The following is a 16613-nucleotide window of genomic DNA, read 5'->3' as shown; positions in this document are numbered from 1 at the left end:
TGATAGATTATTTTCAAGCTCTCTGAAAATCAAGTCTCAAAATAAGGACTATTATTGTGGAAAAATAAAATGAAAGCTTTTCTCTTGTTAGCTGTGGAAAGGATTGTTCTAGCAAGGTCAGTCAGTGTTTCAAAAGGGATTAGAAGGAGGCTGAATTGCTTGTTAGAGAGTACCTGTAAAATGCAGGGTTGATAGTGACTGCAGTGTTGACTATTATTGGAGAAAGATCAGTGGGAAGGGAGATCAGGTACTGATAATTATGACCTTAATTTCTTTGGGTGGTTGGTTGTTTTTTTTTTTTTTTTTTTTTTTTTTCTAGATACTCATGTAACCCAAAAAGGCTCTCACTCTCCTGGAAAAGCCATAAACCCTGATTGAGCTTTACATACTTATTTCCATTTACATGTTTGAACAGAAAGAGCATTTAGAGCAGAATCATGTAGTTCTTATTACCTGTACCCTGCAAAAATAAAAATTTAGAAGTGTAGGCAATAAATCTGAAAATACATGAGGAAAGCAAATAATTTGTTCCTGTGCTTTTTACACAGACTTCCTGCAGTTCAGCCTGCCTTGAGTCTTTCCTTATGACTTCCCCTTCTCGGGTGGTGTGATTTATATGGAAGTGGTGTTGCTGCAGCTTCCAGGAGCTGTGTTTAACTTTCTACTTTAGAAAGTTGTTGACAATAATCTACTACTTAAATTCATCTTTTCAGAGTAGTTTCCTCTTCTCTCAGGTCTGAAGAAACACAAAGAGGAAACAAAAATACCAAGTCAAGGGAATTTTTCCATGGATCTGCTTCTTCCTTGGCTTCTTTTCCTCATTTTTTAACAGTTCTTGCTGGTCAGAGGTGACTTTGCTGGCCTTCTGATGCTGCTCATACCCAAATGAATACAGAGCTGTAAACATCCCTCTGGTCTCTGCTTCCCTTCTTGTTGTTTCTGCAGAATTTTGATTAGCTTTGGTTGTGTCAACCTCTTGGAGCCACTAAACCAGCACCATTCAGTTTGCACAGTCTCTGCTCACTTGGTTACCTTAACACTGAGAGAATCAACTCTGTGAACCAGATTGGTCTTATTTGTTTCAGTCCACTGAGATATCAATAACTGCTGTATTCTGAGTTTGCCTCGTTCCCTCACTGCTCTATTTTCTCCTATTTGACTGGAATCTGCTGTACCTCACACAGCCTCCAGCCCTTGCCTCAACGTGCTCACAAGCTCCTGTGCCTCTCTGTCTCTCCTTTGTGCTTTAACAGCCAGGGAGGCTGCCAGTATCACTGCTGTAAATCCTGCACTGCTTGCTCTGATGCCTCACTCCCAGCAGCAGTGAGGACGTGTCAGTGCCTGTTTCCCGGGAATCTTTGTTGCACAAATCTCTTTAAGAGGTTTGCACCTCATGCTGGTTGCTTTCCCCGTTAGTGTAGGAACAAACTATTCCATGTTTGGCACAAGCATTTGGCAAGACCCTAGGTCAAATCTAATTGTCATCTAGGTGTTGTAGCTGGACTAATTGGGAACTAGCTAAAAAAGGCAATACATCACAGTAAGATATGAAACTAAAATTTAATTTTCTTCAGTTTTGTGTAATTGTCATTTTTCTATTTCCATTGAAAGAGGATGGCTTGAAACAAGGTAGCAACAGCAACATAAACTGTTTCCTTAGCGTTTTTTTTTTTCTGCTGGTAGATAGATCCTGCAGCTTTCTAGAGATTAAGATAAAGTGTTAGTACAGAGTAAGCCAAAAGCCAAGTGCATAAATTAATTTCTAGCACTGTTTGAAGGGGTTGGTTTTGACCTAAAAATCAGAGGAGAGGAAAATGAAAGTGCAGTTAAAAGTGCAGTTAAGCAAGAAATGGACTTATGAATGCTCCTGTGCTTCTTCAAATCTCCACAAATTAAATGTTACCAACTCTATTTTTTGCTAGCAGCATCACTTTAAAGCTCTAAATAGTGACAAGTCAGTGCTTTGTCTTATATGCATATATAAATGCATATCATTACTGTAACAAAGTTAAACAGATTAAGTGACACTGAATAATGGCTTGACTTTCCCAAAGAGGATCTGGTCCATTTTTAAGTTGTAATAGTTCTGCTTATATAAAACTTTTCCTGTGTAGTATTGTGCAGATATCACTTGCTCTGTAAAATATATATATTTAATTTATTTTTAAAAGCAACTTGGAATTATTGCTACTACTGTAGTGGAAACACATCAAAACAATAGGAAGGTGAATCATTGTATTGTACTTTGATGATTAAAGCTATCCACAAAGCAGGGTGTAACTCAACTGGAAGAACATAGCCTGCAGGAGCAAAAAGCAAGCTTGGAAAATTAAGAATTTATAGTAGTCTTCAGACTTTTCCATAAAAGGAGCCTGTAGGCTCTCAGCTTCAACCTTCCTTGTGAAGTTTTAGACTATTACCAAAGTGCGTGTGAGGGGTTGAAGAGCTGGAACATTATCTGTAAGATGAATGTATCTCAGTAAATGCCCTCTCCACAAAATGCAGCCTGTCTGAAGTGTGGATTTGGCTGGAAGGTGAGGTTGGCACTGCACATTGTATACAACGTTTTGCATAGAAAATGCTGAGCCTTTATTACCAGAAATGATAGAAGTGTGCTGTGCTTGGTCTGGTGGGATGACTGAAGTTTTTTTAGTAAACCCTGTGTGGCAAAAGTAAGGTGCCTTGTTTCTGGGGTACTTTTGAAATGCGTATGCTTTTTGCTCTGCCAGGGAAATAGGTGTGACACAAACACATTGCTTGCTGTTCTGCAGAAGTTTTCTATTTGTTCTCATCAGAAACACCATTTTTTAACAGCTGTCTCTTCTTGTAAACTTTGTGATTATTTTTATGAAGGAAGAGTAGTGCATTTTTAGCCTAATAAAGTTTTGGCTTTAACGGGAAACAGCTTGTGAAATCTCTTTCTACGTATGGTGCTTGGCTTTTTGCTGTGACTCGAAAAGATGTAAGATGTAAGAAAAATGTAGAGAAAATATGTTATTATGGTGATGAATAGAAGAAGCTTTCAAACCACTCCTGCAACAAACGTGCTCTTGTCACCATAGTAAATGTCAGATCCTTAGCCTACTTTTACCACAGAAAATTTCTTTGAATACCACAGAGGTTTTAAAGTTAAATGAGTTGGTGACCATAAACTGAATAGTTAATGGTCTCTTCAATGTGGTGATTATATGGTTTGCTCTGTGGTACTTTTAACAACCCTAATCTCTGTGAATGCATAATCTTGTTAGGATTAAACCAGAATCTGCCTAGATAATTAGAGTGAGCTCCAAGCTGTGGTTTGACCTGTATCTCTTAGTGGAGCAATTTCCATGTGAATGTATCGGCCCCGGGGCTGTGGAGTGTTGGGAGCCTTCAGCAGAGTCTCCGGGAGCTGAGGGGCTCCCATACCTCGAGTGGTCTGTGCAAAATCACCCGGGAGGTTCTGCCAAAACTGCCCTTCTGAGACTGTACGAACAGCGGGCTGGGTCAGAACATCTTTTAATGTGGCAAGACACTTTTTCCTTTGAATGTAAAATGTCTTTGCAGACCCTCCATTGTGCAGAGTTGCAGGATGGGTTGAATCCTGAAATGAACGTGCCTGTTGAAGTTAGAGCAGCATTTGATCTGTTTCGACCCTTCTCTTGGGTTTATTTAATTCATTTCACACTGTTTCCTTATGTAATACAAAGAAACAAGTTGCAGTTTTTGCTTTAAAGCACACAATGAGTGATTGCGGTGCTGTGTTGTCTTTCACCCCGGAGCGATTTTCGGATATCCCTGCACTGGGCCAGGCCGAGCACTGGGGTTACTGTCCTGGATGTGTGAAGAAAGCTTTGCCTCCAGTCATGCATCGAGTTTTGCTTCTTTGAACTGTTGCACCGTGTGCTTTGTATGCCCTAAGGCTCCTCTCTAAATGAGGGGACGTGTACAATCTGCCTTTGGAGATCTTGAAAACTTGAACCTCTAACCAATAAGGCACAACACTGTAAACACTAATTATGGCTACTTAAAGACTCTCCATTCAATTGCACTTTCTTCTATAGGCAAGCGTGAGACTGTGAAGTTTCCAGAGAATCTGCATGATTTTTATCTTTCAGGTTTGTGCTATCCAGCCAAGTTCTGCACGTCTTTCAGAGAGGAGGAGCAAGGATTAAAATAAAGCTAGTGAATCTTAAGTACAGTCTGTCAGTGATAGAATAGAATTAATTAATATTTATATTGGATCTCCAGTGCTACTCTAAATTTTCGACTCCATTCAAGGATACTTTATGAATCATAAACCAAAGTGTTTACCAAGTATTTTGGATAGAAATAAATAAATGGTATGAAAAGACAGCTTTAAGGTTTTTTTTTTTTTTTTTTTTTTTTTTTTTTTTTTTTTGTGGTTGTTGTTGTTCAGTTGAAGTTTTTATTTTTTACTAAGTTACTGTCTGCATTTTGAATTATTGTTTTACAGTTTTCTCTGCACAGAAGACTGTAAGCCCAGGCATCTTTGTGCAGTGATATTGGCTAAAGATTTTATTTGGATTATATCATAACACTAAATTTACCAGAGATAAGTTTTCCTGAAGTAGTTGTATGTTTACCATATAATAACAAGTATTCTTTATGAACAACCAGGCAAAATACTTCCAACATCTGTTTCATCAAGATGTGTTCTAAAAATTTCCATTAAAGAAATTCCAGTGAGAAACTTACTTCCCTCCTCTTCATTCCGGTATCATGAACTCACTCAGAGGAGGGCAGAGGGGTACCAGGTTTCAGGCCTGAATTCCTTTGCCAGAGGAATGTGCAGTGAGACACAGGTACAGACTAGCTCCACGAAATACTTGTTTAGAGGGGCCTTTCTGCAACCCAGCAGCTCACAGATCTCAGATTTACACCACTTCCTTATCTGCAGGGTTTTGTTTTAAAGAGTGAAAAGCAGGATTAGTCTCTGTGAAGAATGTCGTGAGGTTTTTTTTTCATTTTCAGAGGGTGGATGCTTTTCTAGATAGGCAGTGGAAGTGTTTTGTTAAGACCCTTAGAAGCTGTGAATGGGATTGTGAGAAAGGTAAAGATTGAAAAGCTCTTACTCTGCTGTCAGGTGTGCTCTGGCTACTGTGTTCAGTTGAGGTCACTGAGAATTTGGTCTGCACTTTACATGGTGTGTCACTGGGGGCCTCACTTTCTTCTGGAATTTTGTTTAGTGTCTGGCATGAGTAATCCTGATTTTCCTTGTATATGGAATGTCAGTGGCATCTTAAACCTGATTATTTAGCTGTTACCTCACACTGTATCAAAGCAGCACCAGTATCAACTCCTATCTCGAAAAAGTTGCACAGAAGCTCTGAACTGCTTCCATTGAGTTCATCATAAAACTACTATGGGAAAGGAATTCAAATTCTCTTTGGAACCAGATTATCTCTGTAAGATGAAACCACCACAATTCATTCAATTACTTGACAGAGTTGTGAAATTTACAGTGCTTGCTCAGTTTATAACCACTGCAGCCTCTGCTCTTGATAAGCCTGAAATCACTAATTCCTGTGTGATGATATCAAGAGGCTGTAGCAGGATATTGACTTCTATCAGACATTTTATGGTTAGGACAGGAAGCTAGTGTTTTGTAGATTAAACACGAGGACTTGGTTATGACATAAAGAATCCTAGGTTCTATTATCAATATAGCTTGATGAATGGCTTTGTGGTGCTTTCTTAAATGCTCCATACCATGTTTGTAGATATCTGTATAATATTCATACTGCTCCCAGTGGTTTGTATGCCTGTTTATCAAAAATTGCGTGTATTTTTCTTTTCTTTCAAGGCATTGTGCTAGAGGGAGCTGCTCTCAGAGGGGGGAAGCTATGCCTCAAGGCAGATAACTGTTGGTGATACAGAAGCAGATTTAGTGGGGAGTTAAATGAGTGCTTGTTTGTGCTTTCCTTGAGTTCCTAAGGTGATGCAAGTATTTTTCTTTCTTGATTTCCATAACTAATCTACTAGCTCTTCTAATATATATGAATCGAGAATTATGATAATAATATAAAAAAATATCTATTTTGTAAAAACTGATCTGAATGCAGGTTTGAATTTCAGTTTTAATTTCACAAAACTGAAGATTTTACCTAAATCTTGTTCTTTTCTTTACATATATTCCATTCGGGTGCCATGAGGCTGGCTAGAAGTTAGTATTGCTTTAAATATTAGACTGTACCAAACAAACAGCATCTGTGTAAAGAAACAGAACAAAGTTAGTGTTACTTTATTTTGTTCAAATTATAAAGGCATAATGTAAATAAAAACGTAAAATAATATAGTATTTTGCACAGGGATACAGGTGATGCCACGTTTTTTCCTTGAAGTTTCCCCAACAAGAGGGTTGAGTTTAAAAGCACCAAGGATTTAATGTCTTAACTCTACTAGCTTTAGAAAGCTATTGTTTTAACAGTAGCACATGCTATTTTTTAAATATATAAAATAAAATATCAGTTTCTATCCCTAAAACGTATTTGAGGAAACTAGGAGAAAACAAAATTGTCTTTAAAGTATCAGGGTTTCTCCCACAGCTTTCAGGTCAGGTGCTTGCCTGTAGGGACCTGTCATGTAACATCTGAATGTTTGACTTAAGCACTGCTGAGGAAATCAGAAGAGGAAATCAGGAGATGGTTTTCCTGAGACTGGATTATCTCAGACTTGTCAACTATGTGGTTTCCTTCATCTTTGTAGGAAGCAATTGGCACCTGGACCTGTTTGAGGCAGGATATCTGACAAGCTGGATGGAGATCTGTTTAGAAAGGTCTGAGTTAGACAGCAGGAAAGAAAAATATAAATCATACTCTCTGGCCTGCAGGATCTGCTGCCTTGGTTATATCATGTTTGATGCACACTGGACACAGTTAAGTGTTCAGAACAAAGTTCAGTTTTTAAAAGACAGTAATTGATTGAACCTTTTCTAAACAATGTGTTTAATTGCTGTGTCTTTGGATGAGCTGGAGTGGGAGGAGAAAAGCTGTTAAATGGAGTGAGAAACTCCAGCAGGGAAGGCTGCCAGGTGCCAGGAATCTTGTTTGCTGTTGCCATTTCCTAGCAGGAGGCTGTTCCTGGCCTGTGTGGGTGCACGTGTGTGCAGGGAGGATGGAGGGCAGCTGGTGCTGAGTGTCCTCAGCGAGCCTCTGCTGCAGCCTTTGGGCAGGTCAGTGTCTGACTTGGTGCTGAATTTACAGGCACAAGATGTGTTCTTCAGTGTGAGGCAGGGAAGATTTCTGTAGCTGGGTTAAATACCAATAAGTTGGACAACTTATATCTTAAGATAACTTATCTAACTCAATAAATTGGGTAACGTCTTAATTCATTCTTTATTTCCCCTTTGTGCCAATCTACAAGCCTGTGTGCTTTCAAAGTAATCAAATAGAGTGTGTTCTTTCCTTCAGTTACTCTTTCCATGCTGTTTTTTATCAAAGGTCTTGGCTGAAATTCATTTAGTGAAAAAACTAATTTGAAACCTTTCTCAGGTCATACATATGGCTGAAACTTGATATTAATTAATTTAGCCTTATTTGCAGAGTACCTGTGGTATATAAGCTGCCATTGTTAGGACACCTTGGCAAAATCCGAAATGAAGTATTTTCTTTTGAGCTTCCTGCTTGTAGATAAAGGAACACTCATGTAACCTTTTGTTTGGTTTTCTATAGAATTTAATTTACAAACTTTGCTGGAAAAGAACCTTTTGCCCTTATTAATGTATTCCGTAGCACAAAGGAGCCTGCGGGGTGTCAGGGTGTACAATGTGCAGCCCCTGCTCTGCAGGGTGAACTTGCTGTTTGTCTCTCATGGGGGGGAGGTGAGGAGCTCAATGTTTGCATCAGTTCACAGCTGAATTTTTAGCTCTGATACTATTTCTCCCACGGCAAGTGTAGGCCTTGTGCCTGTCACAGCAGGTTTGTCTGTGTGATGAATGTGGGAGTATAGATAGCTGTGAATTGTTTTTCTTGTGGTTAGAGGAGGGAAATCTAGCACTTATCAGAAGCCCAGAGCATGCAGTCTCATTCAGATTTTACTTTTCAAAAATACTCTTCAGATAGAACTTATATCACCTTTGTTAAAAGGTCTGTGAGCTTAAAGTACCTCCATGTGCACATGGAATACTTTTTTCTCTGAAACTCCCAACTTTGTGAAGCTGTGAACTTTCTCACATGTTGATCTAAGTTTGTAATGCTCCCACCTGTGAACTCAGGTCACCACATCTGACCCTAGTGTGCTCTCATACATGAAAAATCAGAGTTGAAATCCAATCCCTACTTCAAAAGATTTCCAACCTGCCGGATGCGTGTGAAACCTAAAGAAATCCTGGGAAAATATTGCTCAGCAAGGGGCAGTCTCATCACACCAACTGTAGAATCGTGCTGCTGCTGTTTAAGAAACTGTGTACACACAGCTTCCTCTGATACTGGATCTGGTTAAGGATCTGTCTCTAAAAACCTAGAGAATACCTGAGCTAAATATTCATGGTATAGAAGTGGAGTTTCAAAACTGATTTTAATTTAAAATCACTTACTGTGGTAGGAAGGTGTTGATAATCATCTGGCTGTGGAAAGTCTTGGAAACAATTGTCATTGCTCCCAAGACTGTTCTTTCTCAGTCTTGTGGCAGGTTGGTGAGCTCAGAGCACAGCTGTGCTTTATGCTGTGTAAATAGGGACCATAAAAAAAGGAACCTTTCTGCAACAGGATTTTATTGTTAAGTTGATTGTTGATGTGATAGCTCAGATCATAAATCTTTTGAGTCAATGGTCAGCCATCCAAAAGGATCATTCTTTTCTGTTCCTTCCAACAACAGAAACATTAGTCTTCTAGAAAACATCAAATTATTTCATTTACTGAGGGAAAATCTGCCCCAGCCAGAAAAGGCATCTCTGAGAACTTTGCTTTTCACTCTGAGAACATTACACACTCCTCTTACAAGTACAGAAATTAATCAGGGTTGTAATCCTTGGGTCAGACTAACATTAGAGGATCCAAAGCTATTATACTTGATTCAAGTAAAAATCCATGTGGGTGTATGTTTATATACAGCTATTGCTTAGTTTTGACCTCCTGGGAATCTCAAAGAACAGTAACAGCAGGTGGAAAGAGTTTTCAGGGTGAATTTGACATCGTATCCAAATTAGTTATTCAGTACCTCTCACTGACACTTTTTATCTCTGGAAGAAGAATGAAGAAGAGGATATTTAGCCAATCTAGTTTTGGAGCTAATTTATCCATTTAACCCAGGCATGACTTGGAGAACAACTATTAATAACCTGAGTCCTTTTATGACCAAAGGAGGGTGGTAAGAGGGGTAATTTTGTGAGCACCAAGGTCAGACTGACTGACAGAAGGAATGTCAGTGCTCACCTCTGACACAAAGATTGTTTTTCATAGTGTGCAAAGTGTTGTAAATTGGCATGTGGGTGTACATGAGAGATCTACAGAGGGATGGGACACAGCACAGCTGGGCACCTATTCTCTCCTTGCAATGATACTCCAGCAGCTCTAAAGGATTTAATCCATGTAAACTATTTCTGTGGGTCCCACTGCAGGGTGTGCAGCCTGTCCACATTCCGTCCCTCTGCAGAATGGGGGTTCAGGGGACTTCTGCTGGTAACAAAACCTAATATAGCCATTGTCAGACAAGAAATAAAACAGATTAAACGAGTGTTTTGTCATAGTGGAGTGCAGTGTGTTCCTGCAGCATTAGTGGTTTGTTTTGTAGCACACCAATAAACATTGCACAGCACCTTTGGGTGGCTAGGAGACTATATGATTTTCTCTGAAACAGCAAGGAATTTTTTTGGAAGGCTGAATAAACTTATTTGTCTTGGAACATGACCAGGATTCAATAGCTCCAATATCACTTAGCTTCCTAATGGCCACCAGATGCTTGGACCTCTGGTTTTTATCTCATCTGAAAGAAAGTCTATAGTCATCAGAGCCCCTGATAGCTCAGGATGGTCTGAGATACAAATGCTTCCTGCTAATTCCCAGCCCTGTCTGTTCTATCACTTATGTTTCTGATGGAGCTTCTTATGATAACACAGTAATGCTGAGATTGGGATTTTTGAGATGGGGTTAGGTGCAAAAGGTTGCAACTTTCCTGTGAGATACACACACTCCTTCATTTCAAGGCAAGGGTTATGGTCACTATTGTCATAACAAAGTCAAAATACATCTAAACTCATTTCTCTAAGATATTTTAACAATATTGGATCTGTCCCTCAAGAATAACTTAATGGTCAGTGTTTAAAATAACGATTTGTGATCAGTTGTGAATTCAGAAGTAGTTTTTGGGCCAGAATTAATTAAAAGCCAGCTTGCTGCCTATAATTTCAAGGAGAGATTTCATTATTAGTGAGCCTTTTTTTTTTTTTCGCCGTTTTTTCCCCTTCTCTTTTTCTTTTCTAACCATTAAGAAAGCAATCAAATACTAGATCATCTGCAAGAAATTAAGTGTTTAGTGAAGTTTTCTTCAGTAGGCTTCCTTCTGGGATGTTTTGCAAATCTCTGTATTTGTTGGCCTTGTAAGAAAAATGTATAAACAACAATGTTCCTTCTTCAGTCCAAGTGAAGGTGTCATGCTCTTGTGTCACAATATTGAACAATACTTTGTGAAATTCTCCCAACTTGTAGTCAGAGAGGAATATCAGCAGTTTAATTATTACTAAATGCACAAATTTCCCTCACCTCTTAGGTTCAATAATGATTATATTACATTACATGCTAGCAAGAGGATCAAACCAATGCCGTTTGTGAATGGGCAAATATATAGCATTTCTTTAATACAGTAATTTGACTGTGAAAAAACAAGAACTATGCAGCATTGTTTTTGCTTTATGTATTTTTCTAGCTATCTAGATACATGTAAAATACATGACCAGGCATGTTTCAGACACATTAAATAATTTTACTGTGTTATATTTGTTAATGTTGTGCTGGCTTTGATCAACTACCATTGTTTATAAAGAAAATTGATCTTTTCTTCTGAACTTTCTTTCTTATATGTTGTGTGGCCAGAAATTTAAGCCTTGGAGCCCCTGAAATTTTGGGCACAAGCTAGTGTTCAAAATGGGAGTGAACAGCAACCATATTCCCCTTACTGAGCCTCCAAACAGCTGGTTCATGTTTTAAGCCACCACAATTCTTTATAAATACAGAAATTTAGCACATATCTTCCAATTGAATAAGAAGGAACTTTCTTTTTGTCTGCTATTTTGAAGGGGCAGCTTAAATTCCATATGCTGCGCATCTTTGTTAATGGGGCTTGGAGGGCTGCCAAAAGCAGTTTGTTGTCTCTCTCCTCTTTAGTGGTGAGTGGGACTAGAAAAAAGCTACTGATATTGTGGGCCAGTACTGAGTCTGTGAAGAGTCATCCTACCACCTGCTGCATGACAGGATATTGAACTGCAGCTCCTGCACACTGTGAGTGCAGTGAATACTTAGTGGAAACTCACACCAGAAGGAGAAAAAGGGACCTTTCACTCCTGTCCTCTTCTTTGGACAAGCCCTAGGAAATGTTTTCTGATCCTGCATCTCTAACTGGGCATCTTCTGTTCCTTTTTTAAAGAACTATTGAAGTTCAGCAATAGTTGCAAACTAGAGCAGGGGATAAAATAGGGGAAAATAGGGAGCAGCAGAGTCATCTCTTAGGGAGATGAATCTACTTATCCTGGAGGAGGAATGATAAAAGATGAACTTGACTGAAGATCTTAAAGTCAAAAGAAAGTCTGGGGAATGCAGTGAAAACTGTACAGCACTTTTGGCAGCTGAGAGTGGATGAACTTGGGAGCTGGGCTAACTAGAGAGGTGCAATAGCTGTTTATGGGAATGGAAGAGCTCTTTTATTTATTTTTACTACAAGTGCCAGTACAGTATTTCAGCAAGAACTTTAATCCTTAAAGCCTTGCAAATGAGTTTCATATAACTCAGCATTTGTAGAAGAGCTGTGAGGAGACTGAATTTTTTTTCTTTCCTGTCTCTTTTCCCTCCCTCCAGCTAAATTCCAGCCCTTCCACTGAAAGCTTAAAACCCTTTTCCTTCTGTGTGACCTTTGCCCTCCCTTTTAAGCAAGTGCAGGAGCAGGGGTCAGAAGTCTTGTCTATCTCCTCCCAGCAGCAAGAGTTCTTCCTGAAGAAGGGAAAAATCCAATGAGAAAATTAGGATTCACACTCAGGCCAGTCCAGCATATGTTAAAACCTTGACACTTGGATGTTATGAAAATATTATTGCCAATATTGAGCTCTTTTTAGTCCTGTACAATTTTTCTTTTCTTCTTAAAATTTATGTGGGTACTTCTGCTCTTATTTTTGGAATCAAAGTACTAAAAGCAGAAGGTGATTTGAACACTTCCATTTTTAATAGGTCCATTAAGAAGACAGTACTGTTGCTGTCAAAGTACAATTATTCACACAGCTCATATATGTCTAATCTGACATGAAAATGCCTTAGACAATGTAGGCTACCTTTGCACTCCAAGGAATCTGACAAGATCATGTTTCTTTTTCCAAACTAGGTGCATTTTTTTTCCTTTTAAGTATGAATGATTTCCTTCCTTTTCATTCTGACCTTTTAAGAGGAATGTGAAAAAAAGGGAACAGCAGCTTTTGAAAAATACCTCTGAATACAAAATGATTGAAGCTGATAGTTTTATATTCAATTAGATCTTATGAATGCAGTCAAACATATATGAGCCATAGGCTGATGGTGAAGGTTGTACAGAATGACTGAAGAAATGTGCCTCCTCTAGTCAAAATTCTGATTCAAGCCACATGAGAAATGAGTACATGTTTTAACATTTTAGATATTAGGTATGTGAAAAATGGAACATTCTTTGTGTTCTGTATGCACCATCCTAACAGTTTTTACTGAGCAGGGAAGCAGGGAGGGGTAGTTCACAGTGTCGAGGCTATGAGGTGACTCCCTCTTAGTCTATTTTGGGGTTTTGCTGATCTGTACTAATGCCAGACTCATACATTCACTGTTATTTAGATCTGTTAAGAGATAAATTTGTCTCTGCTCGTAGTTACTAAATTTAAAGGGGCTTATGTATAGTAACTCTGGGGAGTTGCTCAGATAAATAATACTGAGAGGTTGTTTGGCCTTGTGTAGATTTAAATGACCCATTACATCATGGTGAAGTGTTTTGTAATGGGTAGAACTGTGGTCCTGTACAAAAAAAGGTGACCATTCTTTTTTGCTCTATGCTGGCCAATGTCAGTGCTGCAATGTACAGTGCCAAGATATGTGAGGATGCACTAAATAATTTTTAATATTCTGTTCTGAACGTGTGAGTGTCAAACAACTCAAAACAAACATGAGGCTGAATTAGGAAAATGAGCCACATGTGCTCTTGGTTGTGTTGGCTTCAAAGTCCCTGCTTGGCATTGGTTGTGAACTTGGATCCAAGACTTCATGCAAATATATATATTTTTATCAGAGACAGAAATAAGGAAGCCAGCTGAACTGTGTCGCCCTTGCCTTCCCTGACTCTCTTGAGTTTTTGAAAAAGTAGTTTCTGAGAACAACCTGAATATTGGGAGGAACATACAATATCCAGACAAGGTTGTGTGCAAGTGTTTGGCCAGTGAGATTCTAGAGCTCTCCCAGTGAAATCAAAGTGAAATGTGTATGTGGTGAGTAGCTCTAAATGCATTGATTTATGACAGGCATTGACACTTGGTGTTGGTATTGACAAATTTTGCTCCCTATATTTTATTTCATGTGTAAAGAAGAATGTTCAGAAAGAATGTTCAAAGGACAATGAATTCAAGAGTATCAGAGAAGTGGGATCCTGGGCTAGCAATGTTTGTGAGTGTGATTACGAGAGATACTATTTTCAGTTCAAAGGAACTGTATTAAAAAAAATCAAGGTGGCTTTTATTGTGTTAAAAAGATCCAAAACCAGCACATTTCAACTGTTGGTATGCAATCTTTCAATCATGGTCAAGAATACTTCAGCATTTCCCCATATTCTTGTGCTTCTACCTTCAACTACGTGATTTCTTCTGTTCCATTCAAGGTAGGTGGATGTCCAGTTGTTCCCATAGCCCATTGAGCTGAGTGGAAAGATTTTATGATTTAAGAGGCCCTGGGGTCTTCAGGTAAACAGTCTTCACTGTTTAAAATGTCAGTGTTTGTAAAACTCTCCTGGAGCTGTCTTCTTTAAACATGCTGTTCAAATTCCAAACTGAAGAAACAAAGAGCAATTCTAACAGATATCCCTGACAGGATTCTGTTTACTTTGCCCTAACAATGACACCACATATTTGTTTAAGGACAGAAAATATATATGTTCAAATGAAGGCAAAATTGGCCTAATCAGAATGTGGGTGGGAGGAAAGTGAATAACCTCAATCTGTGAATGAATGTAAATTTCTGTAGTGTGGTCTCTTTAGATTTGTTATCAGATGTGTTCTCGTCATTGTTTACATCTCATCAGTTCCTGTTTTCTGAAAGCATTATTTTGCTTCACATGGCTGACATAAAAGAAGTCTTTGAAGATGATCTACTGTAAGAGTAACAACCTCGTGTCAGAGTGGAAGTGCCAAGCTGGACTTAAAAAAGTTAGTTTTGGTTGTGAGACCATTACTAATTTTGCTAATGTCCCTCTGTATTTCACCCTGCAGCTGTCAATGGGAATAGTGATAAAGGTGATGAAAAGCTGTGGGCTAACACTGATGAAGTATACAGTATTTCCAGCATACTTTAAGCTCTAAGTATTAGCAGATGCTGTGTGTGAAAAAACATTTTGCCAGGAAACCAAGTTTTAAACATTTGACTGTGCTTGACACTAACGTTGTCCTTAAGTTTTTTGCTGCATTTGCATGTTGATTTCACACTGACAGCCTCTGATTTCTGCAATATCATTTCTGTAGCCATTCTAAAATCAACCATTAGAAACATCATTTGCAGAGGAGAGGAAAAGAATCCAGCTAGGTTAATTACTTACCTAAAATATTTGTGCAGTAGGTAGAGCTTTTAATGCAGGCAAAGGATTTGGACAGTGCTAAAACTATAAAAACTAAAACTAAAGCTATAAAACAGTGCAGCATAATTGCAAAACTGTGGAGAGATGCATTTCTGGTGATGCTTCAGCAAATTATTTGCTAGCCTTCAGATGACAATGCACTGAAATCTCAGGCTAGGTCAGAAAGAAAGACACCAGAGTTGGCTGTCACATATTCTATACCTTTATCCCAGCTGGGGCTGGACTGGATCAGGTAGGTCCTCCTAAAGTTGTAACCATTTAAATAAAAGTCATCCTTTATGACACTGAGCTTCTTCAATCATGGCAACTTCATTCACATGTCATATAAAAAAAAGAGTGAAACTTCATTCAATTTATTTTTAAAGTGTCAGCTGCACCCAGCAGTTGAGCTAGTTCTCAGTGCATCTCTCTGTCCACTTGTCTAACCTGTGCTTTATTAGTTTCTCTATGAGGATCTTGAGGTACTGTTGAGCACCTCACTCAGGGTCAGGGTAAACAACAACTCCTCTCATCCATCAAGCCTGACATCTCATCCTAGAAGGCCATCAGGATAATTAGGCATCATTTTCCCTTTACAAATCTGCACTGACTGTTTCTGATTATGTTCTTGCTCTTCACATATTTGGAATAGGTTTTTGGAAGAATTTTCTCTATTGGCATCCCAGGGACTGAGAGGAGGCTGAGTGCCTTGTAGTTCCCCAGATCCTCCTTCATGCCTTTCTTGAAGATAAGAGTGAGATTTGCTTTCTCCCAGACCTTAGGAACATCTGGTCACCGTGACTTTTCAGAGATAATCAAGAGTAGCCATGCAACATCAGCTGGCTCCCTCAGTACTCATGGGCACACTTTTACGTTTTATGAACTTAGGTATGTCCAGTTTGTTTAAATATCCTTTATCCAGTGCACTCAAGTCTTCCAGACTGCAACCAGAATCTAAAAGATCCACAAGCAGGTTAAGATCCAGTAGAGTGCTAAAGCGTTGGCTTCGCAAATGTAGTTGTGAAATGAAGGAACATTACTATTGTGATTTAGTTTATAAAGGGACATAATGTGACCTTTAAACATCTGCTTATAAAGAGAGGGTGTTAAGCAGGACTATAGGCCAGGGCACTTTGTTCTTAAAATGACATTTTTGGAACTTTCATTACGAGGACTGGCTGTTCCTTGCTTTGTGAGAGGCCCCTACAAAACTGTACTGACATGTGGAATTCCTTTCTCATACTGCTGCCTCTCTGGGCTGCTGTCCTCTGCCATATGGTCAGTCAGAAGGATTATTTGCTTATGGACTTGACAATAACAGGAAAGCTATTCAAATGGTGAAAGTTTACTAGTCCTGTACAAATGTGTTTAGTCTTGGCTTAGCTTCCAACAGCTGAGGCAAGGAAGTTTATCAATCTCAATATAATTATTTACTGTCTTATAATGGTGACTCTGATGGCCTAGCAGCTAATGCATTGCTGGGAAATACATTCCTCTACCATATGTAGTCTTTATATTAAAATTCTATGTAGGAAAGAAAAGCATCAGCAGTCCCTCCACACCACAGTTCAGTTTTGTGAGACCACTAGACTGGAGTGTAATTGCTGCCCCGGAGCTCCTTCCTTGGCATGTTC

At 38.9% G+C, this 16613-nt stretch overlaps 1 protein-coding gene across 1 annotated transcript in view; it reads left to right on the top strand.

Annotated features, from left to right (window-relative positions):
* COL4A6 (collagen type IV alpha 6 chain) overlaps window positions 1–16613 on the top strand; it is a 101563-nt gene that overhangs the window by 4842 nt on the left and 80108 nt on the right. The window lies entirely within an intron of this gene.

This window comes from Zosterops lateralis, assembly GCF_965231275.1.
Source record: "Zosterops lateralis genome assembly, chromosome: 21".
Classification (NCBI taxonomy): Eukaryota; Metazoa; Chordata; class Aves; order Passeriformes; family Zosteropidae; genus Zosterops; species Zosterops lateralis.
Note: the sequence above shows the minus strand (reverse complement) of the source record. Positions and strands in the feature narration are given on the sequence as shown.